Here is a 22,556-nt window from a genome sequence, read left to right as displayed (position 1 = left end):
AAGAACTCTGCAGTTAAGTGTCCTTTAGTGATAGTAGTACTAAGATGGTTGACCTGTTGGAAGGTCCTCTTGTTGAACCTGTTTTTTTACACATGAGGTAATAACTGTTACGCCCGACCGAAACCTTTATCCGTTGATTCATTCGGAAACGTGAGTCGCGGCATCAAGGTATTTTGCTTAATATTTTTCATGCATTTATTTATAGTCCACCACGTTATAAGAGTCTCATTACAAGCATCTTATATTGTAGAACAACAAAAAACAAGGTGCAGCGGGTGGTCATTTCATTTAGGCGAGAGTCAAGTCGTCGGGACATTTCGCTTGATATTAGAATTAGAAGAAGAGGTGCGAGTTCACGCGCAACAAAACAAATGATGGCAGGGGGGAGGGAAGCAGAATGGGTATATGTATTTATAGTGCGAAATAGAACGGATGCGATCATACTAGCACTAATTCACTGGATCCCATTAGAACTTTATAGTTAAGCATTTTTGGGCAAGAGTAGTACTAGGATGGGTGACCTCTTTGGAAGTTCTCATGTAACACACTTCTTTTTGGAGATGGGGCATTAAACAATACGTGGGACTGGAGCGACAATCTGCCGGTTAATTTGCAAATGTGAGTCACGGTGCTGAGGCATTTTGCTTAATATTTTTTATGCATTTAATTAAAGTCCTTCACATGATAAGAGTGTTATTACGAGTATCTTATATAGTAGAACAAGGAAAACAAAGGTTCGGTGGGCGATCTGTTCATATGGGCATGAGTCGAGACGCTGGGGTATTTTGCTTGATATTAGAACTAGAAGTAGAGGTGAGGTTTGCGCGCATAGTGAAACAAATGACGGGAGGGAGGAGGGGAGGAGAAGGAGTATATGTATTTGCAGCGCGAATTAGAACGGGTGCGATCATACCAGCACTAATTCACCAGATCCCATCAGAACTCCGCAGTTAAGCGTGCTTGGGAGAGAGTAGTACTAGAATGGGCGACCTCTTTAGAAGTCCTCCTGTTGCACCCTTTTTTTTACAGACGGGGTGTTAAACGCTACGCGGGACCGGAGCGACGGTCTGTCGGTTCATTCTTAAACATGAGTCATGGTGCCGGGGTATTTTACTTAATATTTTTTGTGCATTTAATTAAAGGCCATCACATGATAAGAGTGTTGTTATGAATATCTTATATAGTAGAAGAATGAAAACATTGGTATTGCGGGTGGTCCGTTCATATGGGCATGAGTCTAGGTATCGGGGCATTTCGCTTGATATTAGAACAAGAAGTAGAGGTGAGGTCTGCGCGTACAGCAAAACAAATGACAGAGCCTGGGTATTTCGCTTGATATTAGAACTAAAATCAGAGGTGAGTTACGTGCACAGCGAAACAAATGACAGGAAAAGAGAGGGAAGGAGAAATGGTATATGTCTTTACGGCGCAAATTAGAAGGGGTGCGATCATACCAGCACTAGTAAACTGGATCCCATCGGAACTCCGTAGTCGAGCATGCTTGGACGAGAGAGTACTAGGATGGGTGACCTCTTGGGAAGTACTCGTGTTGCACCCTTCGTAAACGTTAAATGTTACGCGGGATCAGAGCAACAGTCCGTTGGTCCATTCGCAAACGTGAGTCATAGCGCCGGGACATTTGGCTTAATATTTTTCATGCATTTAATTAAATCCCATCACGTGTTGAGAGTATCATTGCGAGCATCTTACATAGTAGAATAATGAAAAAGGAGGTGCGACGGGTGTTTCGTTCATATAGACATGAGTCAAGGTGTCGGGGTATTTCGCTCGATATTAGAACTAGAATCAGAGGTGAGTTGCGTGCACAGCGAAATAAATGATGGGAAGGGAGAGGGAAGGAGAAGGGGTATATGTATTTATGACGAAAACCAGAACGGGTGCGATCATACCAACACTAATTCACCAGATCCCATCAGAACTCCACAGTCAAGTGTACCTGGGCGAGAGTAGTACTAGGATACGTGACCTCCTGGGAAGTTCTCGTGTTGCACCATTCTTTCTGTAGAGGGGGGTTTAATGTTATGCGGGACCGCAGCGACGGTCCGCCGATTCATTCACAAACGTGAGTCTCGGCGTCAGGGCATTTTACTTAATATTTTTCATGCATTCATTTATAGTTCACCATGTTATAAGAGTCTCATTACGATAGCACCTGTCCCATTCTACACTACAAATAGTGTTGGTGTGATTTAGTGCAATAGTGCTGGTGTGATAGCACCTGTCCCATTCTACACTACAAATACATGTGCCCCTTCTCCTTCCCCCCCTCCTCTTGTCATTTGTATTGCTGTACGCGCACACCTCACCTCAGCTTCAAGTTCTAATATCAAAGGAAATGCCCCGATGCCTCGACTTATACCTATATAAACGGATTGCCCGCCGCAACTCTGTTTTTGTTGTTCTACTATGTAAGATACTCCTAATAACACTATTATCACTGCGGAGTTCTGATGGGATCCGGTGAATTAGTGCTGGTGTGATCGCAGCCGTTCCAGTTCACATCGCAAACACATATACCCCTTCTCCTCCCCTCCCCCCTCCCGTCATTTGCTTCGTTGTATGCGCACGCCTCACCTCTTCTTCTACTTCTAATATCAAGCTAATTGTTTCGGCGCCTCGACTCATGCCCATATGAACGGATCGCCCGCCGCACCTCGTTTTTTGTTAGTCTACTATAAGATGCTCACAATGACACTTTCATCACATGATGGGCTTTAGTTGAATGCGCGAAAAATATTAAGCAAAATGCCTCAGTGCCATGACTCACATTTGCAAATGAATCGGCGGACCGTCACTCCGGTCCCGCGTAACGTCTAACACTTCGTCTGCAAAAAGAAGTGTGCAACACGAGGACTTCCCAAGAGGTCACCCATCCTAGTACTACTCTCGCCCAAGCAAGCTTTACTGCGGACTTCTGATGGGATCCGAAGAACTAGTGCTGGTATGATTGCACCCTTTCTTATTTGCATCTCAAATACATATGTCGCTTCTCCTTCTCTCTCCCCTCCCATCATTTGTTTTGCTATGTGCGCACCTCTCCTCTGCTTCTATTTCTAATATCAAGCAAATTACCCTGGTGCCTCGACTCATGCCCATATAAATGGATCGCCTCCCACACTTTGTTTTTCGTTGTTTTACTATTTTAGATGCTCGCAATGACACTATTATCACGGGGTGGGTTTTAATTGAATGCGCAATAAATATTAAGTAAAATACCCCAGCGCTGTGATCATGTTTGGGAATGAACCGATAGATCGTCGCTCTGGTCTCGTGTAACGTTTAACACCTTGTCTGCAAAAAGAAGGGTGAAACACGAGGACTTCCCAGGAGGTCACCCATTCTATTACTACTCATACCCAAACACGCTTTTCTGTAGAGTTCTGATGGGATCCGGTAAACTAGTGCTGGTATGATCGCACCCTTACTTGTTTGTGCCGCAAATACATATGCCCTTTCTCTTTCCCTCCCCCCTCTGGTCATTTTTTTCGCTGTGCACGCAGCACCTCACCTCTTCTTATTGTTCTAATATCAAGCGAAATGCCCCACGCCTCGACTCATGCCCATATGAAAGGATCCCTTGCCACATCTCAATTTTTGTTGTTCTACTATGTAAAATACTCCCAATGACACTCTTATCATGTAATGGGCTTTAATTGAATGCACGAAAAATATTGAGCAAAATGCCCCGGCGCCGTGACTAACGTTTGCGAATGAACCAGAAGACCGTTGCTCTGGTCCCATGTAATGTTTAATGCCCCGTTTGCAAAAAAATAAAAAAGCGTGCAACACGAGAACTTCCAAGGAGGTCACCCATCCTAGTGCTACTCTCGCCCAAAAACGCTTAACTGCAGAGTTTTGATGGGATCGGATGAATTAGTGCTGGTATGATCGCACCAATTTTAATTTGCGCCCTAAGTACATATACCCCTTCTCCTTTCCTCTCCCCCATCGTCATTTGTTTCGCTGTCCGCGCACCTCACCTCTGCTTCTAGTTCTAATATCAAGTAAAATACCCCGACACCTCGACTCACGCCCATATGAACGAATAGCGCCACATCTCATTTTTCGTTGTTCAACTATGTAAGATGCTCGCAATGACACTCTTATCACATGATGGGGTTTAATTGAATGCATGAAAAATATTAAGCAAAATGCCCTGGCGCCGTGACTCACATTTGCGAATGAACCAGCAAACCATTGCTTCGGTCCCGCATAACATTTAACGTCCCGTCTGAAAAAAGAAGGGTTTAACACGAGCACTTTCTAAAAGGTTACCCATCCTAGAACTATTCTCACACAAGCATGCTTAACTGTGGAGTTCTGATTGGATTCGGTGAACTAATGCTAGTATGATCGCAGCCACTCTAGTTCGTGCCCCAAATATCTATACCCCTTCTCCTTCCCTCTCCCCTCCTGCAATTTATTTCATTGTGCGTGCACTTCACCTTTGCTTCTAATTCTAATATCAAGTGAAATGCCCCGGTGCCTCATCTCATGCCCATATGAACGAAACACCGGTCGCACCTCATTTTTCATTGTTCTACTATGTAAGATGCCAACAAAGACACTCTTATCACATGATGGGCTTTAATAGAATGCGCGAAAAATATTAAGAAAAATGCGTCGGTGCCGTGACTCACGTTTGTTAATGAACCGGTGGACCGTAGCTCCGGTCCCGCGTAACTTTAATGCCTCGTCTGCAAAAAGAAAGGTGTAAAACAAGGACTTCCCAGGAGGTCACCCATCCTATTACTACTCTTACTGAAGCAAGCTAAACTGTGTAGTTCTGATGGGATCCGGTGAACTAGTACTGGTATGATCGCACACGTTTTGGTTTGTGCTGCAAATATATATACCTCTTCTCCGTCCGTCTCCCCTTCCGTCATTTGTTTCGCTGTGCGCGCACCTCACCTTTGCTTTTAGTTCTAATATCAAGCAAAATGCCCTAGCACCTCGGCTCATGCCCATATGAACGGAACGCCCGCCACACTTAGTTTTTTATTATTCTACTATTTAAGATACTCGCAGCGACACTCTTATCACGTGATGGGCATTAATTGAATGTATGAAAAATATTAAACAAAATGCCTCAGCGCCGCGACTCATGTTTAGGAATGAACTGGCGGTCCTTCGCTCCGATCCCATGTAACGTTTAATGCCCCGTCTGCAAAATGAATAGTGCAAGACGAGGACTTCCAAAGAGGTCACTGATCCTAGTACTACTCTCGTCCAAAAATGCTTAACTGCGGAGTTCTGATAGGATATGGTGAATTAGTGCTGGTATGATCACATCTGTTACATTTTACACTGCAAATACATATACCCCTTCTCCTTCCCTCCGCCCTCCCATCATTTTTTTACTGTGCGCGAACCCCGCACCTCTGCTTCTAATTTTAATATCAAGCGAAATGCCCCAGCGGCTTGACTTACACCCAAATGAACAGATCGCCTGCTGCACCTGGTTTTTTCTTGTTCTACTATGTAAGATTCTCATAATGAGACTCTTATAACGTGGTGGACTATAAATGAATGCAGGAAAAATATTAAGCAAAATGCCCTGACACCACGACTCACGTTTGCGAATGAACCGACGGACCGTTGTTGCCATCAGTGTAACGTTTATTGCCTCGTGGGCAAAAAAATAGGTGCAACAAGAGAACTTTCCAAGAGGTCAACCATCTTAGTACTACTCTCACCAAAGGACACTTAACTGCAGAGTTCTTATGGGATTCAGTGCATTAGTGCTGGTCTGATCGCACTCGTCCCAATCTGTGCTACAAATACATGTGCCCCTTCTCCTTCCCTCCCCCTTCACGTCATTTTTTTCGTTGTACGCATATACGTCACCTCTGCTTCTAGTTCTAATATCAAGCAAAATGCCCCAACGCCTCGAATCATGCCCATATGAATGGATCGCCTGTCGTACCTCTGTTTTCGTTATTCTACTATGTAAGATACTCGTAATAGTACTCTTATCACGTTATGAGCTTTATTTGAATGCACGAAAAATATTAAGCAAAATGCTCCGACGCCGTGACTCACGTTTGCAAATGAACCAGCAGACCATCGCTCCGGTCCCGCGTAACATTTAACGCCTTGTCTGCAAAAAAAGGGTGCAACAAGAGAACTTCCCAAGAGGTCATCCATCCTAGACTACTCTAGCTCAAGCACGCTTAACTTCGGAGTTCTAAAAGGATTCGGTGAACTAGTGTTGGTATGATTGGATCTGTTCTAGTATGCGCCGCAAATACCTATACCCCTTCTCCTTCACACTCCCCTCCCATCATTTGTTTCTTTGTGCACGCACTTCACCTCTGCTTCTAGTTATAATATCAAGCGAAATAGCCCAGCACCTTGACTTATGCCCATATGAACGGATCGCCCACCGCACCTCATTTTTTGTTATTCTATTATTTAAGCTACTCACAATGACACTCTCATCACGTGATTAATTTTAACTAAATGCGCAAAAATTATTAAGCAAAATGCACTGGTGCCGTGACTTACGTTTGTGAATGAATTGACGAACCGTCGCTCAGGTCCTATGTAACATTTAACGCCTTGTCTGTAAAAAGAAGGGTGCAACACGAGGACTTCCCAAGAGGTCACCTACTAATACTAGTCTTGTCCAAGCACGCTTAACTGCAGAGTTCTGATTGGATCTAGTGAACTACTGCTAGTATAATTGCACCTTTTCTAGTTTGCACCGCAAATAGATATACCCCTTCCCCTTCACTCTCCCCTCCCGTCATTTGTTTCTTTGTGCGCGCACCTCATTTCTGCTTCTAGTTCTATTATAAAGCGAAATGCCCCGGCGCCTCGACTCATTCCCACATGAACGGATTGTCCATCACACCTGATTTTTCGTTGTTCTACTATTTAAGATGCTCGTAATGACACTCTGATCACGTGATGGGCTTTAATTGAATGCGCAAAAAATATTATGCAAAATGTCCCGGCACTGTGACTCACGTTTGCGATTGAACCGGTGGACTGTCGCTCCGGTCCCACGTAACATTTAACGTCTCGTCTACAAAATGAAGGGTGCAACACGAAGACTTCCTAAGAGGTCACCCATCTTAGCATTACACTTGCCAAAGCACGCTTAACTATGGAGTTTTGATGGGATCCGGTGAACTAGTGTTGGTATGATTGCACCCGTTCTGGTTTGCGTTGTAAATACATATATCCCTTCTCCTACACTCTCCCCTCCTATCATTTTTTTCTCTGAGCGCGTCCCTCACCTCTACTTCAAGTTCTAATATTAACTGAAATGCTCCTGCCTCCTCGACTCATGCCCATATGAACGGATCGCCAGCCACGCCTTATTTTTTATTGTTCTACTATTTAAAACTCGCAATGGCACTCTGATCACGTGATGGACTTTAATTGAATGCGTGAAAAATATTAAGCAAAATGCTCTGGTACCATGGCTCACGTTTGTGAATGAACCAACGGACCGTTGCTCCGGTCTCGCGTAACGTTTAACACTTTGTCTACAAAAAGAAGGTTGCAAGATGAGAACTTCCCAGGAGGTCACCCATCCTAGTAACACTCTCGCCCAAGCATGCTTAACTGCAGAGTTCTGATGAGATCTGGTGAACTAGTGCTGATATAATTGCACCCGTTCTAGTTTGCGCCGCAAATACATATATCCCTTCTCCTTCCCTCTCCCCTCCAATCATTTTTTTCTTTGAGCATGTACCTCACCTCTGCTTCTAGTTCTAATATCAACCAGAATGCCCCGGTGCCTCGACTCATACCATATGAACGGATCGCTAGCCACGCCTTATTTTTCATTGCTCTACTATTTAAAATTCTCGCAATGACACTCTGATCACGTGATAGACTTTAATTAAATGTGCGAAAAATATTAAGGAAAATGCCCCGGTACTGTGACTCACGTTTGTGAATGAACCAGCGGACCGTTGCTTCGGTCCCGCGTAACGTTTAAGGCTCTGTCTGCAAAAAAAAGGTTGCAAGATGAGAACTTCCTAGGAGGTCACCCATCCTAGTACTACTCTCGCCCAAGCATGCTTAGCTGTAGAGTTCTAATGGGATACAATGAAGTAGTGCTGGTATGATCGCACCCTTTTCTGTTTGCGTCAGAAATAAATATTTGCCTTCTCCTTCCCATTCTCCTCCCATCATTTGTTTCGCTATGCGCACACCTCACCTCTGCTTCTAGTTCTAATATCAAGCGAGATGCTCCGATACCTCGACTCATGCCTATATGAACAGATTGCCCACCGCACCTCGTTCTTCGTTGTTCTTCTATTTAAGATGCTCGCAACGACACTCTTATCAAGAGATGGACTTTAATTGAATGCGAAAAAATATTAAGTGAAATGCCTTGGCGCCGTGACTCACGTTTGCGAATGAACTAGCGGACCGTCACTCCAGTCCCACATAACGTTTAACGCCCCGTCTGTAAAAAGAAGGGTGCAACACGAAGACTTCCTAGGAGGTCATCCATCCTAGTACTTCTCTTGCTCAAGCACGCTTGACTACAGAGTTCTGATGGGATCCGGTGAACTATTGCTCGTATGATCACACTCGTTCTAATTTGCGCCACAAATACATATGCCCTTCTACTTCTCTCTCCCCTCCTTTCATTTGTTTTACTTTACGCGCACCTCGCCTCTGCTTCTAGTTCTAAAATAAAAAAGAATGCCCCAACGCCTCGACTCATGCCCATATAAACGAATAGTCCTCCACAACTCTGTTTTTGTTGTTCTACTATGTAAGATACTCGTAATAACACTCTTATCACGTGATGGGATTTAATTGAATGCACAAAAAATATTGAGCAAAATGCCCCGGCGCCGTGACTCACATTTGTGAATGAACCGGCGGACTATCGCTTTGGTCGGGCGTAACGTTTAACGCCCCTTCTGCAAAAAAAAAGGGTACAACATGAGAACTTCATAGGAAGTCACCCATCTTAGAACTACTCTCGCCCAAGCACGCTTAACTGCAGGGTTCTAATGGGATCTAGTGAATTAGTGCTGGTATTATCGCACCTGTTCTAGTTTGTGCCGAAAATACATATACCTCTTCTCCTTCCCTCCCCCATCTCATCATTTGTTTCACTGTGCACGCACATCTCACCTCTGCTTCTAGTTCTAATATCAAGCGAAATGCTCTAGTGCCTCGACTCATGCCCATATGAACGGATCGCTCGTCGCACCTCTGTTTTCGTTGTTCTATAATGTAAGATACTCATAATAACACTCTTATCATGTGATAAGCTTTAATTTAAAGCACGAAAAATATTAAGCAAAATGTCCTGGCGCCATGACTCACGTTTGCGAATGAACTGACGGACTGTCACTCCAGTCGCGGTACGTTTAACACCCCGTCTATAAAAAGATGGGTGCAACACGAGAACTTCCAAGGAAGTCACCCACTTTAGTACTACTCTTGCCCTAGCACGCTTAACTGCAGAGTTCTGATGGGATTCTGTGAATTAATGCTGGTATGATCGCACTCGTTCTAGTTAACACCGCAAATACATATATCCCTTCTCTTTCCTTCCCCCGTCCCGTCATTTGTCTCGCTGTGCGCGCACACCTCACCTCTGCTTGTAGTTTTAATATAAAACAAAATGCCCCGGCGTATTGAATCATGCCCATATGAACGGATCGATCGCTGCACCTCTGTTTTTGTTGTTCTACTATGTAAGATACTCATAATAATATTCTTATCACGTGATGGGTTTTAATTGAATGCACAAAAAATATTAAGCAAAATACCCTGATGCCGAGCGCAACGTTTAACGCCCCGTCTATAAAAAGAAGGGTGCAACATGAGGACTTCCCAGGAAGTCACCCATCCTAGTGCTACTCTTGCCCAAAAATGCTTAACTACGGAGTTCTGATGGGATTCGGTGAATTAGTACTAGTATGATCGCACCTGTTCCATTTCGCGCTGCAAATACATATACCCCTTCTCCTTCCCTCTCCCTTGCTATCATTTTTTTTGTTGTGCGCGCACCTTGCACCTCTTCTTCTAATTCTAATATCAAGTGAAATGTTATGGCGGCTCGGCTCACGACTAGATGAAGAGACCGCCCGCCGCATCTCATTTTTCATTGTTTTACTATGTAAGATACTCGTAATAACACTCTTATAACGTGGTGGATTATAAATTAATGCATGAAAAATGTTAAGAAAATCCCCTGACACTGCGACTCATGTTTGCAAATGAACTGACGGGCCGTGGTTCTGGTCATGCATAATGTTTATTGCCTCGTGTGGAAAAAGAAGGGTGCAACACGAGGAATTTTCAAGAGATCAACCATCTTAGTACTACTCTCGCCCAAAAAATGCTTAACTGCGGAGTTTTGATGTGATCCGGTGAATTAGTGCTGGTATGATCGCACCCGTTCCATTTCACGTTACAAATATATATACCATTTCTCTGTCCCTCCCCCCGTCATTTTTTTCGTTGTGCGTGCACCTCACACCTCTGCTTCTAATTCTAATATCAAGTAAAATATCCCGGTGGCTCGACTCATGCTCAAATGAAATGAATACACGAAAAATATTAAGAAAAATACCCAGATGTCACGACTCACATTTGGGAATGAACCGAAAAATCGTGGTTTTAGTCGCGCGTAACATTTATTGCCTCGTATGAAAAAATAGGTGTAACACGAGGACTTTCCAAGAGGTCAATAGTCCTAGTACTACTCTCACCAAAGGACACTTAACCACAGAGTTCTTATGGGATTCGGTGCATTAGTGCTAGTCTGATCGCACCCGTCCCATTCCACGCTACAAATGCATATGCCCCTTCTCCTTCCCTCCCCCCTCCCGTCATTTATTTCGTTGTACGCACACACCTCACCTCTTTTTCTAGTTCTCATATCAAGCAAAATGCTCTGGTGCCTTGACTCATGCCCATATGAACGGATTGCCTGCCGCACCTTATTTTTCATTGTTCTACTATTTAAGCCACTTGTAATGACACTCTCATCACATGATTGGCTTTCGTTGAATGCGTGAAAAATATTAAGCAAAATGCTCTGGCGCTGTGACTCACGTTTGCAAATGAATCGGCAGACCGTCGCTCCAGTCCCACGTAATGTTTAACACTCCATCTGAAAAACAAGGGTGTAACACGAGGACTTCAGAGGAACCACCCATCCTAGTTCTACTCTTGCCCAAACACGCTTAACTTCGGAATTCTGATGGGATCCGATGAACTAGTGCTCGTATGATCGCACCAATTCTTGTTTGCGCTGCAAATACATATACTCCTTCTCTTTCCCTCTCCTCTCAACTATGCTTCTAGTTCTAATAACAAGTGAAATGCCCTAACACCTCGACACATGCCCATATGAACGGATGCTCGCCGCACCCCGTTTTTCATTTTTTTATTATGTAAAATGCTCGCAATGACACTCTCATCACATGATGGACTTTAATTGAATGTGCAAAAAATATTAAGCAAAATGCCCCGATGCCTTGACTCACGTTTATGAATGAACCGGCAAATCGTTGCTCTGGTCCCATGTAATGTTTAACGCCCCGTTCGCAAAAAGAAGGGTGCAACATGAGGACTTCCCAGGAGATAAACCATCCTAGTACTATTCTCGCCCAAGCACGCATAACTGCGGAGTTCTAAATGGATCCGATTAATTATTGCAGGTATGATCGCAATCTTTCTTATTTACGCCGCAAATACATATGCCCATTCTCTTTCCCTCTTCCCTCCCGTCATTTCTTTTGCTATGCACATACCTCACCCCTGCTTCTAGTTCTAATATCAAGCGAAATGCCCCGTCGCCTGGTCTCATGCCCATATGAACGGATCGCCCGCTGCACCTCGTTTTTCGTTGTTCTACTATTTAAGATTCTTGCAATGACACTCTTATCATGTGATGGGCTTTAATTGAATGCTTAAAAAATATTAATCAAAATGCTCCAGTGCCGTGATTCACGTTTGCGAATGAACAGGCGGACCATCGCTCCTGTCCCGCGTAATGTTTAATGCCCCGTCTGCAAAAAGAATGGTGCAACACGAGAACTTCCCAGGAGATCACCCATACTAGAACTACTCTCACCAAGCACACTTAACTTCGGAGTTCTGATTGGATCCGGTGAATTATTGCTAGTATGATCGCACCCTTTCTTATTTGCGCCGCAAATACATATTCCCATTCTCTTTCCCTCTCCCTTAGTGTCATTTGTTTCACTGTGCGTGCACCTCACATCTACTTTTAGTTATAATATCAAGAAAATGCCCTGGTACCTCGAATCATGCCTATATGAACGAATCGCCCGCCGCACCTCATTTTTTGTTGTTCTACTATTTAAGATGATCGCAATGACACTCTTATTACGTGATGGGCTTTAATTGAATGCGTAAAAAATATTAAGCAAAATGCTCTGGTGCTATGACTCAATTTTTGCGAATGAATTGGCAAACCTTCGCTCTAGTCCCATGTAATGTTTAACACAACGTTTGCCAAAAGACTTGTGCAACACAAGGAATTCGCAGGAGGTCACCCATCCTACTACTACTCTCTCCCAAGGACGCTTAACTTTGGAGTTTTGATGGGATCCGGTGAACTAGTGCTGGTATGATCGCACCCGTTCTGGTTTGTGCCACAAATACATATACCCCTTCTCCTTCTCTCGCCCCTCCCCTTATTTTTTTCTCTGTGCACACACCTCACCTCTTCTTCTAGTTCTAATATCAAGCGAAATGCCCCGACACCTTGACTCATGCCCATTTGAACGGATCGTCTGCCGCCTCTCATTTTTCGTTGTTCTACTATTTAAGATGCTCGCAATGACACTCTTATCATGTGATGGGCTTTAATTGAATGCTAGAAAAATATTATGCAAAATGCCCCAATAGCGTGACTCATGTTTGTAAATGAACTGTCAGACCATCGCTTTGGTCCCGTTGAATATTCAACGCTCCGCCTACAAAAAGAAGGGGGCAACATGAGAACTTCCCAGCAGATCACCTATCCTAGTACTACTCTCGCCCAAGCACGCTTAACTGCAGAGTTCTGATGGGATCTGGTAAATTATTGCTGGTATGATCGCACCCTTTCTTATTTGCGCCGCAAATACATATGCCCCTTCTCCTTTTCTCTCCCCTATCGTCATTTGTTTCGCTGTGCGCGCACCTCACTTCTCCTTCTAGTTCTAATATCAATCAAAATGCCTCGATGCCTCGACACATGCCTATTCGAATGGATCACCCGTTGTACCTCGTTTTTTATTGTTATACTTTTTAAGATGCTCGCAATGATACAATTATCATGTGATGGGATTCAATTGAATGTTGAAAAGTATTAAGTAAAATACTCTGGTGCCGTGACTAACCTTTGCAAATGAACTGGCGGATCGTCGCTTTAGTCTCATATAACGTTTAACGCCCCGTCTGAAAAAAGAAGGGTGCAATATGAGGACTTCCCAGGAGATCACCCATCCTAGTACTACTCTCGCCCAAGCACGTTTAACTATGGAGTTCTGATGGGATCTGGTTAACTAGTGCTGGTATGATCGCACCCGTTCTTGTTTTCGCTGCAAATACATATTCCCCTTTTCGTTCACTCTCTCCTCCCGTCATTTATTACGTTGTGCCCGCACCTCACCTCTTCTTCTAGTTCTAATATAACATAAAATGCCCCGGTACCTCGACTAATGCCCATATGAACGGATCGCCCACCGCCTCTCGTTTTTGGTTGTTTTACTATTTAGGATGTTCACAATGACACTCTTATCACATGATGGGTTTTAATTGAATGTTGAAAAAATATTAAGCAAAATGGCCTGGTGCCGTGACTCACGTTTACAAATGAACCAGCGGACCATCGCTCCGGTCTCGTTGAATGTTTAACACCCCGTCCGTAAAAAGAAGGGTGCAACACGAGAACTTCCCAGGAGATCACCCATCCTAGTACTACTCTCGCCCAAGCACACTTAACTGTGGAGTTCTGATGGGATCCAGTGAACTAGTGTAGGTATGATCGCACCCTTTCTAGTTTGCGCCGCAAATACATATACCCCTTCTCCTTCCCTCTCCCCTCCCATCATTTGTTTTGTTGTGTGCACACCTCACCTCTGCATCTAATTCTAATATCAAGCGAAATACCCCGGTTCCTCAACTCATGCCCATAAGAACGGATAGTTTCGTACCTTTTTTTTCGTTGTTCTACCATGTAATATGCTTGTAAAGACACTCTTATCACGTGATGGGATTTAATTGAATGCGCGAAAAATATTAAACAAAAAATCTCCAGCACCGTGACTCACGTTTGCGAATGAACCAGCGGACCGTCGCTCTAGCCTTGAGTAACGTTTAACGCCTAGTGCTGGTATGATCTCAACCTTTCTTATTTGCACTAGAAATACATATGCCCCTTCTCCTTCCCTCTCCCCTCTCGTCATTTGATTAGTTGTACGCGCACCTCACCTCTTCTTCTAGTTCTAATATTAACCGAAATGACCCAGCGCCTCGACTCATGCCCATATGAATGGATCGCCCACTACACCTCATTTTTTGTTGTTCTATTATGTAAGGTGCTCGCAATGATACTCTTATCACGTGATGGGCTTTAATTGAATGCGCAAAAAATATTAAGCAAAATGCTCCGGCGCTGTGACTCACATTTGTGAATGAACCGACGAACCGTCACTCTAGTCCCACGTAACGTTTAAAGCCTCGTTTGCAAAAAGACTTATGCAACACGAGGACTTCCCAGGAGGTCACCCATCCTAGTACTACTCTCTCCCAAGTACGCTTAACTGCGGAGTTTGATGGGATCCGGTGAACTAATACTGGCATGATCGCAATCGTTCTGGTTTGTGCTGCAAATACATATCCCCCTTCTCCTTCACTCTCCCCTCCTATCATTTGTTTCTCTGTTCGCGCACCTCACCTCTGCTTCTAGTTCTAATATCAAGCGAAATACCCCAGTGCCTCGACTTATGCCCATATGAACGGATCATCGGTCGTACCTCGTTTTTCGTAAGAAGGGTGCAACACGAGGACTTCCCAGGAGGTCACCAATTTTAGTACTACTCTCGCCGAAGCACGCATAACTGTAGAGTTCTGAGGGGATCCGGTGAATTATTGCTTGTATGATCACACCCTTTCTTATCTGTGCCCAAATACATATGCCCCTTATCCTTCCTTCTCCCCTGCCGTCACTTGTTTCATTGTGCGCGCACCTCACCTCTCCTTTTAATTCTAATATCAACCAAAATGCCCCGATGCCTCGACACATGCCTATACGAACGGATCGCCCGCCGTACCTCATTTTTTGTTATTCTACTTTTTAAGATGCTCGCAATGATACAATTATCACGTGATGGGCTTTAGTTAAATGTTGAAAGCAAAATGCCCTGGTGCCGTGACTCACATTTGGAAATGAACCGGCGGACCGTCGCTCCTATCTCGTGAAACATTTAATGCCCCATCTGCAAAAAGAAGGGTGCAACACAAGAACTTCCCAGGAGATCACCCATCCTAGTACTGCTCTCGCCCAAGCACATTTAATTATGGAGTTCTGATGGGATCTAGTTAACTAGTGCTATGATCACACCCATTCTTGTTTGCGCCTCAAATACATATAGCCCTTCTCCTTCACTCTCCCCTCCCGTCATTCATTACATTGTGCGCGCACCTCACATCTTCTTCTAGTTCTAATATCAAGTGAAATGTCCGGGGACCTCGACTCATGCCCATATGAACGGATCACCTGCTGCCTCTCATTCTTCGTTGTTATACTATTTAAGATGCTCGCAATAATACTCTTATCATGTGATGGGCTTTAATTGAATGCTGAAAAAATATTAAGTAAAATGCTCCGGTGCCGTGACTCATGTTTGCAAATGAACTGGCGGACCATCACTCCGATCTCGTTGAATGTTCAACGCTTCATCTGCAAAAAGAAGGGTGCAACACAATAACTTCCCAGGAGATCACCCATCCTAGTACTACTCTCGCCTAAGCACGCTTACCTACAGAGTTCTGATGGGATCCGGTGAACTAGTGCTGGTATGATCGCACCCGTTCTAGTTTGCGCCACAAGTACATATACCCCTTCTCCTTCCCTCTCCTCTCCCCTCATTTGTTTCGCTGTGTGCGCACCTCACATCTGCATCTAATTCTCATATCAAGCGAAATACCACGGTGCCTCGACTCATGCCCATATGAACGGATAGCGCTGCACCTCATTTTTCGTTGTTCTACTATGTAATATGCTTGCAAAGACACTCTTATCACGTGATGGGCTTTAATTGAATGCGCAAAAAATATTAAACAAAATGGCTCTACACCGTGACTCATGTTTGCGAATGAACCAGTGGACCATCGCTACGGTCCCGCGTAACGTTTAACGCCCAGTCTGCAAAAAGAAGGATGCAACACGAGGGCTTCCCAGGAGGTCACCCATCCTAGTACTACTCTCGTCTAAGCACGCATAACTGCAGAGTTCTGAGGGAATCCCGTGAACTAGTGCTGGTATGATCACACCCTTTCTTGTTTGCGTTGCAAAAATATATGCCCTTTCTCCTTCCCTCTCCCCTCCTGTCATTTGATTCGCTGTGCATGCACCTCACCTCTTCTTCTAGTTCTAATATTAAGCTAAATACCCCGGTGCCTTGACTCATGCCCATACGAACGGATCGCCCACCGCACCTCATTTTTCGTTGTTCTATTATGTAAGGTGCTTGCAATGATACTTTTATCACGTGATCAATTTTAATTGAATGTGCAAAAAATATTAAGCAAAATACCCCGGCGCTGTGACTCACGTTTACGAATGAACCGGTGGACCGTAGCTCTGGTCCCGCGTAACATTTAACACCCCATCTGCAGAAAGAAGGGTCCAACACGAGAACTTCACAGGAGGTCACACATCTTAGTACTACTCTCGTCCAAGCACGCTTGACTGCGGAGTTCTGATGGGATCTGGTTAACTAGTGCTGGTATGATCGCAACCGTTCTGGTTTGTGCCGCAAATACATATACCCTTTCCTTTTTCTTCTCCCTTCCCATCATTTATTTCACTGTGCACGCAACTCACCTCTGCTTTTAGTTCTAATATCAAGCCAAATGCCCTGGTGCCTCGACTCATGTCTATATGAACGGAACACCTGCTGCACCTCCTTTTTCGTTGTTCTACTATGTACGATGCTCGCAATGACACTCTCAATACATGATGGGCTTTAATTGAATGCACAAAAAATATTAAGCAAAATGTCCTGGCACCGTGACTCACGTTTGTGAATGAATCGGCGGACTGTCGTTCCAGACCCGCATAACATTTAATGCCTCGTCTACAAAAATAAGGGTACAACACGAGTACTTCCCAAGAAGTCACCCATCCTAGTACTACGCTCGCCCAAGCAAGCTTGACTGTAGAGTTCTGATGGGATTCAGTGAACTAGTGCTAGTATGATCGCACCCCTTCTGATTTATGTTGCAAAGACATATACCACTTCTCCTTCCCTCTCCCTTCCCGTCATTTGTTTTGTTGTGCGTGAAACTCACCTCTGCTTCTAGGTAGACTATAAATGAATGCACAAAAAAATAGTAAGCAAAATTTTCTGGCGATGCGACTCACGCCAGCGTATTGTGGCTCCGATCACATGTATCGTTTTACGCCCCGTTTGTAAAAAGACAGTGCAACACGAGGACTTCTCAGGAAGTTACTGATCCTAGTACTACTATCGCCCAAGCATGCTTAACTGCATAGTTCGATGGAATCCGGTGCATTAGGGCTGGTATGATCGCACCCCTTCCATTCTGTATTGCAAATACATATATCCCTTCTCCTTTCCTCCCCTATCCTGTCATTTTTTTCACTGTGCGCGTACACTGCATCTCTGTTTCTAGTTCTAATATCAAGAAAATGCCCCGGCACCTCGACTCATGCCCAGATTAAAGGACCACCCGTCACACTTTTTTTTTCGTTGTTCAACTATGTAAGATGCTCGTAATGAGTCTCTTATCATGTGGTGGACTATAAAGGAGTGCATAAAAAAAAGTAAGCAAAATGCCCCGGCGCGGTGACTCACACGGCAAATAAATCAGTGGACTATGGCTCCGGTCGCGCGTAACATTTAACGTCCTGTCCATAAAAAGACAGGTGCAATACGAGCACTTCCAAGGAGGTCACTCATCCTAGTACTACTCTCGCTCAAACACGCTTAACTGTAGAGTTATGATGAGATATGATGCATTAGTGCTAGTATGATCCCACCCGTCCCATTCCGCACTTCAAATACACATACCCCTTCTCTTTCCCTCCCCCCCTCCCATCATTTTTTTCACTCTGCGTGGACACCGCAACTCTACTTCTAGTTGTAATTTCAAGAAAAATGTCTCGTTGCCTCGACTCACGCCCAGATGAACTGACCGCCCGTCGCACCTCTATTTTGGTTGTTCTATTATTTTAGATGCTCGTAATGACACTTTTATCACGTATTCTATTAATGGATGCACGAAAAATATTAAGAAAAATGCTCTAGTGCCGCGACTCACGACGGTGAATGAATTGGTGGACCGTGTCTCAGGTTACGAGTAATATTAACGCTCGGTTTACAAAAAAGATGAGTTCAACACGAGGACTTCCTAAAAGGTCACCCATCGTAGTACTACTCTCGCCAAAGCACACTTAACTACGGAGTTCTGATGGGATCCCATGCATTAGTGCTGGTATGATCGAACCTGTTTCATTTCGTGCTGTAAATACATACACTTTTTCTCCTTCCCTCCCCCCTCCCATCATTTGTTTCCTTGTGCGTGCACACTGCACCTCTGCTTCTCGTTCTAATATAAAGTAAAATGCCCCAGCACCTTGACTCACATTTGTAAATAAACCAGTGGACCATAGTTCCAGTCGCACGTAACGTCGAACACCCCATCTGCAAAAAAAATGGGTACAACACGAGGACTTCCCAGGAGGCCACCCATCCTAGTACTACTCTCACACAAGCAGACTTAACTATGTAGTTCTAATGGGATATGGTGCATTAATGCTGGTATGATCGCACCTGTATCATTATGGACCGCAAATAGATAAATTTCTTCTCCTTTCACACCCCTCCAGTCATTTGTTTCCTTGTGCATGCACACTGCACCTCATCTTCTCGTTCTAATATCAAGTAAAATGCCCCAGCGCCTTGACTCACATTTGCTAATAAATAAGCAAACCATAGTTCAAGTCGCACGTAATGTCGAACGCCCCATCTGCAAAAAAATGGGTGCAAAGTGAGGACTTCCCAGGAGGTCTCCACTCCTAGTACTACAATCGCCCAAGCACACTTAACTACGAAGTTCTGATGGGATCTGGTGCATTAGCGCTGGTATGATCGCACATGTGTCATTACGCGCTGTAAATAAATACATTCCTTCTCCTTCCCCCCCCCCCGCTGTCATTTGTTTCCTTGTACGTGCACACTGCATCTCTGCTTCTCGTTCTAATACCGGCACCTTGACTCACATTTGCGAATAAACCAGCGGACCATAGTTCAAGTCGCTCGTAACGTCGAACACCCGATCTGTAAAAAAATGTCTACAACACAAGGACTTCCCAGGAGGTCACCAATTCCAGTACTAGTCTCGCCCAATCAGACTGAACTACAAAGTTATGATGGGATCCAGAGCATTAGTGCTGGCATGATCGTACCCATTCCATTACGCGCTGCAAATACATACACTCCTTTTCCTTCCCTCTCCCTACCATCGTTTGTTTCCTTGTGCGTGCACACTACACCTCTCATTCTTGTTCTAATATCAAGTAAAATGCCCCGGCGCCTTGACTCACATTTGTGAATAAACCAGCGGACCATAGTTCTAGTCGCGCGTAACGTTGAACGCCCCATCTGCAAAAAAATGGGTGCAACATGAGTACTTCCAAGGAGGTCACCCATCCTAGTACTACTCTCGCACAAACACGTTGAACTGCGGAGTTCTGATGGGATATGATTAATTAGTGCTGGTATGATCACACCCGTTTCATTTCACGCTACAAATACATACACTCCTTCTCCTTCCCCCCCTCCCGTCATTTATTTCCTTATGCGTGCACATTACACCTCTGCTTCCCGTTCTAATATCAAGCAAAATGCCCCGGCGCCTTGACTCACATTTGCAAATAAACCAGCGGACCATAGTTTCAGTCGCGCATAACGTTGAACGCTCTATCTGTAAAAAAATTGGTGAAACATGAGGACTTCCCAAGAGGTCAACCATCCTAGTACTACTCTCGCCCAAGCACACTTAACTGCAGAGTTCTAATGGGATCTGGTGCATTAGCGCTGGTATGATTGCACTCGTTTCAATTCGCGCTGCAAATACATACACTCCTTCTCCTTCCCTCCCCCCTCCCATCATTTGTCTCTTTGTGCGTGCACACTACACCTCTACTTCTCGTTCTAATATCAAGTAAAATTTTCCGGTGCCTTGACTCACATTTGCGAATAAACTAGTAGACCATAGTTCCAGTCGCATTTAACCTTTATTGTCTTGTGTGCAAAAAAAATAGGTGTAACACGAGGACTTTCCAAGAGATCAGCCATCTTATTACTACCCTCGCCAAAGGACACTTAACTGCATAGTTCTTATGGGATTTAGTGCATTAGTGCTGGTCTAATCGCACTCGTCCCATTCCGCGCTACAAATGCATGTGCCCCTTCTCCTTCCCTCCCCTCTCCCGCCATTTGTTTTGTTGTACGCGTACACTTCACCTCTGTTTGTAGTTCTAATATCAAGTGAAATGCTCTGGCACCTTGACTCATGCCCATATGAATGGATCGCCCGCCGTACTTCTATTTTCATTGTTCTACTATGTAAGATACTCGTAATAAAACTCTTATCACATGATGGGCTTTAATTTAATGCACAAAAAATATTAAGCAAAATGCCCTGGTGTTGTGACTCACATTTGCGAATGAACTGACAGACCGTCGCTCTGATCCAACGTAATGTTTAATGCCCCGTCTGCAAAAAGAAGGGTGCAACACGAGGACTTCCCAGGAGGTTACCCATCCTAGTACTACTCTCGCCCAAAAATGCTTAACTGCAGAATTCTGATGGGATCCGACGAATTAGTGCTAGTATGATCGCACCTGTTCCATTTCGCGCTATAAATAGATATACCCCTTCTCCTTCCCTCCCTCATCTCATCATTTTTCTCGTTGTGTGCGCACCCTCCACCTCTTCTTCTAATTCTAATATCAAACGAAATGCCCTGGCAGCTCGATTCACGCCCAGATTAACGAACCGCCTGTCATACCTCATTTTTCGTAGTTCTGCTATGTAAGACGCTCGTAATGACACTCTTATCACGTGGTGGAATATAAATAAATGCACGAAAAATATTAAGCAAAATACCTTGACGCCATGACTCACATTTGCGAATGACCCGATGGACTGTTGTTTCAGTCGCACATAATGTTTATTTCCTCATATGCACAAAAACAGGTGCAACACGAGGACTTTCCAAGAGGTCAACCATCTTAGTACTAATCTCACCCAAGGACACTTAACTGCAGAGTTCTTATGGGATTCGGTGCACTAGTGCTGGTATTATCGCACCCGTCCAGTTTCGTGCTACAAGTGCATGTGTCCCTTCTCCTTCCCTCCCCCTCCCGCCATTTGTTTTGCTGTACGCGTACACTTCACCTCTGTTTCTAGTTCTAATATCAAGTGAAATGCTCCGGCACCTTGACTCATGCCCATATGAATGGATCGCCCGCCGTACTTCTATTTTCATTGTTCTACTATGTAAGATACTCGTAATAAAACTCTTATCACATGATGAGCTTTAATTTAATGCACAAAAAATATTAAGCAAAATGCCCTGGTCTCGTGACTCACATTTGCGAATGAACTGACAGACCGTCGCTCTGATCCAACGTAATGTTTAATGCCCTGTCTGCAAAAAGAAGGGTGCAACACGAGGACTTCCCAGGAGGTTACCCATCCTAGTACTACTCTCGCCCAAAAATGCTTAACTGCGGAATTCTGATGGGATCCGACGAATTAGTGCTAGTATGATCGCACCTGTTCCATTTCGCACTATAAATAGATATACCCCTTCTCCTTCCCTCCCTCATCTCATCATTTTTCTCGTTGTGTGCGCACCCTCCACCTCTTCTTCTAATTCTAATATCAAACGAAATGCCCTGGCAGCTCGATTCACGCCCAGATTAACGAACCGCCTGTCATACCTCATTTTTTGTAGTTCTGCTATGTAAGATGCTCGTAATGACACTCTTATCACGTGGTGGAATATAAATAAATGCACGAAAAATATTAAGCAAAATACCTTGACGCCATGACTCACATTTGCGAATGACCCGATGGACTGTTGTTTCAGTCGCACATAATGTTTATTTCCTCATATGCACAAAAACAGGTGCAACACGAGGACTTTCTAAGAGGTCAACCATCTTAGTACTAATCTCACCCAAGGACACTTAACTGCAGAGTTCTTATGGGATTCGGTGCACTAGTGCTGGTATTATCGCACCCGTCCAGTTTCGTGCTACAAGTGC

General features: G+C 44.3%; 26 pseudogenes; 3 read left to right on the top strand and 23 right to left on the bottom strand.

The window, feature by feature from the left end:
* The first annotated feature begins 899 nt into the window (after window positions 1-899).
* Window positions 900-1,018, top strand: LOC148267842 (5S ribosomal RNA; annotated as a pseudogene).
* Window positions 1,019-1,440: 422 nt separating this feature from the next.
* LOC148267841 (5S ribosomal RNA) lies at window positions 1,441-1,558 on the top strand (annotated as a pseudogene).
* Window positions 1,559-1,896: 338 nt separating this feature from the next.
* LOC148267840 (5S ribosomal RNA) lies at window positions 1,897-2,015 on the top strand (annotated as a pseudogene).
* An 842-nt stretch (window positions 2,016-2,857) lies between these two features.
* On the bottom strand, window positions 2,858-2,976 carry LOC148267839 (5S ribosomal RNA; annotated as a pseudogene).
* Window positions 2,977-3,323: 347 nt separating this feature from the next.
* On the bottom strand, window positions 3,324-3,442 carry LOC148267838 (5S ribosomal RNA; annotated as a pseudogene).
* Window positions 3,443-3,798: 356 nt separating this feature from the next.
* On the bottom strand, window positions 3,799-3,917 carry LOC148267837 (5S ribosomal RNA; annotated as a pseudogene).
* A 3,611-nt stretch (window positions 3,918-7,528) lies between these two features.
* LOC148267836 (5S ribosomal RNA) lies at window positions 7,529-7,647 on the bottom strand (annotated as a pseudogene).
* A 347-nt stretch (window positions 7,648-7,994) lies between these two features.
* LOC148267835 (5S ribosomal RNA) lies at window positions 7,995-8,113 on the bottom strand (annotated as a pseudogene).
* A 1,281-nt stretch (window positions 8,114-9,394) lies between these two features.
* Window positions 9,395-9,513, bottom strand: LOC148267834 (5S ribosomal RNA; annotated as a pseudogene).
* Window positions 9,514-12,037: 2,524 nt separating this feature from the next.
* Window positions 12,038-12,155, bottom strand: LOC148267833 (5S ribosomal RNA; annotated as a pseudogene).
* A 348-nt stretch (window positions 12,156-12,503) lies between these two features.
* Window positions 12,504-12,622, bottom strand: LOC148267832 (5S ribosomal RNA; annotated as a pseudogene).
* Window positions 12,623-12,970: 348 nt separating this feature from the next.
* Window positions 12,971-13,089, bottom strand: LOC148267831 (5S ribosomal RNA; annotated as a pseudogene).
* A 347-nt stretch (window positions 13,090-13,436) lies between these two features.
* On the bottom strand, window positions 13,437-13,555 carry LOC148267830 (5S ribosomal RNA; annotated as a pseudogene).
* A 348-nt stretch (window positions 13,556-13,903) lies between these two features.
* Window positions 13,904-14,022, bottom strand: LOC148267829 (5S ribosomal RNA; annotated as a pseudogene).
* Window positions 14,023-14,724: 702 nt separating this feature from the next.
* LOC148267828 (5S ribosomal RNA) lies at window positions 14,725-14,842 on the bottom strand (annotated as a pseudogene).
* A 179-nt stretch (window positions 14,843-15,021) lies between these two features.
* LOC148267827 (5S ribosomal RNA) lies at window positions 15,022-15,140 on the bottom strand (annotated as a pseudogene).
* Window positions 15,141-15,942: 802 nt separating this feature from the next.
* LOC148267826 (5S ribosomal RNA) lies at window positions 15,943-16,061 on the bottom strand (annotated as a pseudogene).
* A 346-nt stretch (window positions 16,062-16,407) lies between these two features.
* LOC148267825 (5S ribosomal RNA) lies at window positions 16,408-16,526 on the bottom strand (annotated as a pseudogene).
* Window positions 16,527-16,874: 348 nt separating this feature from the next.
* LOC148267824 (5S ribosomal RNA) lies at window positions 16,875-16,993 on the bottom strand (annotated as a pseudogene).
* A 348-nt stretch (window positions 16,994-17,341) lies between these two features.
* On the bottom strand, window positions 17,342-17,460 carry LOC148267823 (5S ribosomal RNA; annotated as a pseudogene).
* A 1,146-nt stretch (window positions 17,461-18,606) lies between these two features.
* LOC148267822 (5S ribosomal RNA) lies at window positions 18,607-18,725 on the bottom strand (annotated as a pseudogene).
* A 207-nt stretch (window positions 18,726-18,932) lies between these two features.
* Window positions 18,933-19,051, bottom strand: LOC148267821 (5S ribosomal RNA; annotated as a pseudogene).
* A 1,162-nt stretch (window positions 19,052-20,213) lies between these two features.
* On the bottom strand, window positions 20,214-20,332 carry LOC148267820 (5S ribosomal RNA; annotated as a pseudogene).
* Window positions 20,333-21,008: 676 nt separating this feature from the next.
* Window positions 21,009-21,127, bottom strand: LOC148267819 (5S ribosomal RNA; annotated as a pseudogene).
* A 350-nt stretch (window positions 21,128-21,477) lies between these two features.
* Window positions 21,478-21,596, bottom strand: LOC148267818 (5S ribosomal RNA; annotated as a pseudogene).
* Window positions 21,597-21,945: 349 nt separating this feature from the next.
* On the bottom strand, window positions 21,946-22,064 carry LOC148267817 (5S ribosomal RNA; annotated as a pseudogene).
* Window positions 22,065-22,556: the final 492 nt, after the last annotated feature.

Source organism: Carica papaya, chromosome 3 (genome assembly GCF_054855325.1).
Source record: "Carica papaya isolate Zhongbai chromosome 3, ASM5485532v1, whole genome shotgun sequence".
In the NCBI taxonomy this organism is placed as follows: Eukaryota; Viridiplantae; Streptophyta; class Magnoliopsida; order Brassicales; family Caricaceae; genus Carica; species Carica papaya.
Note: the sequence above shows the minus strand (reverse complement) of the source record. Positions and strands in the feature narration are given on the sequence as shown.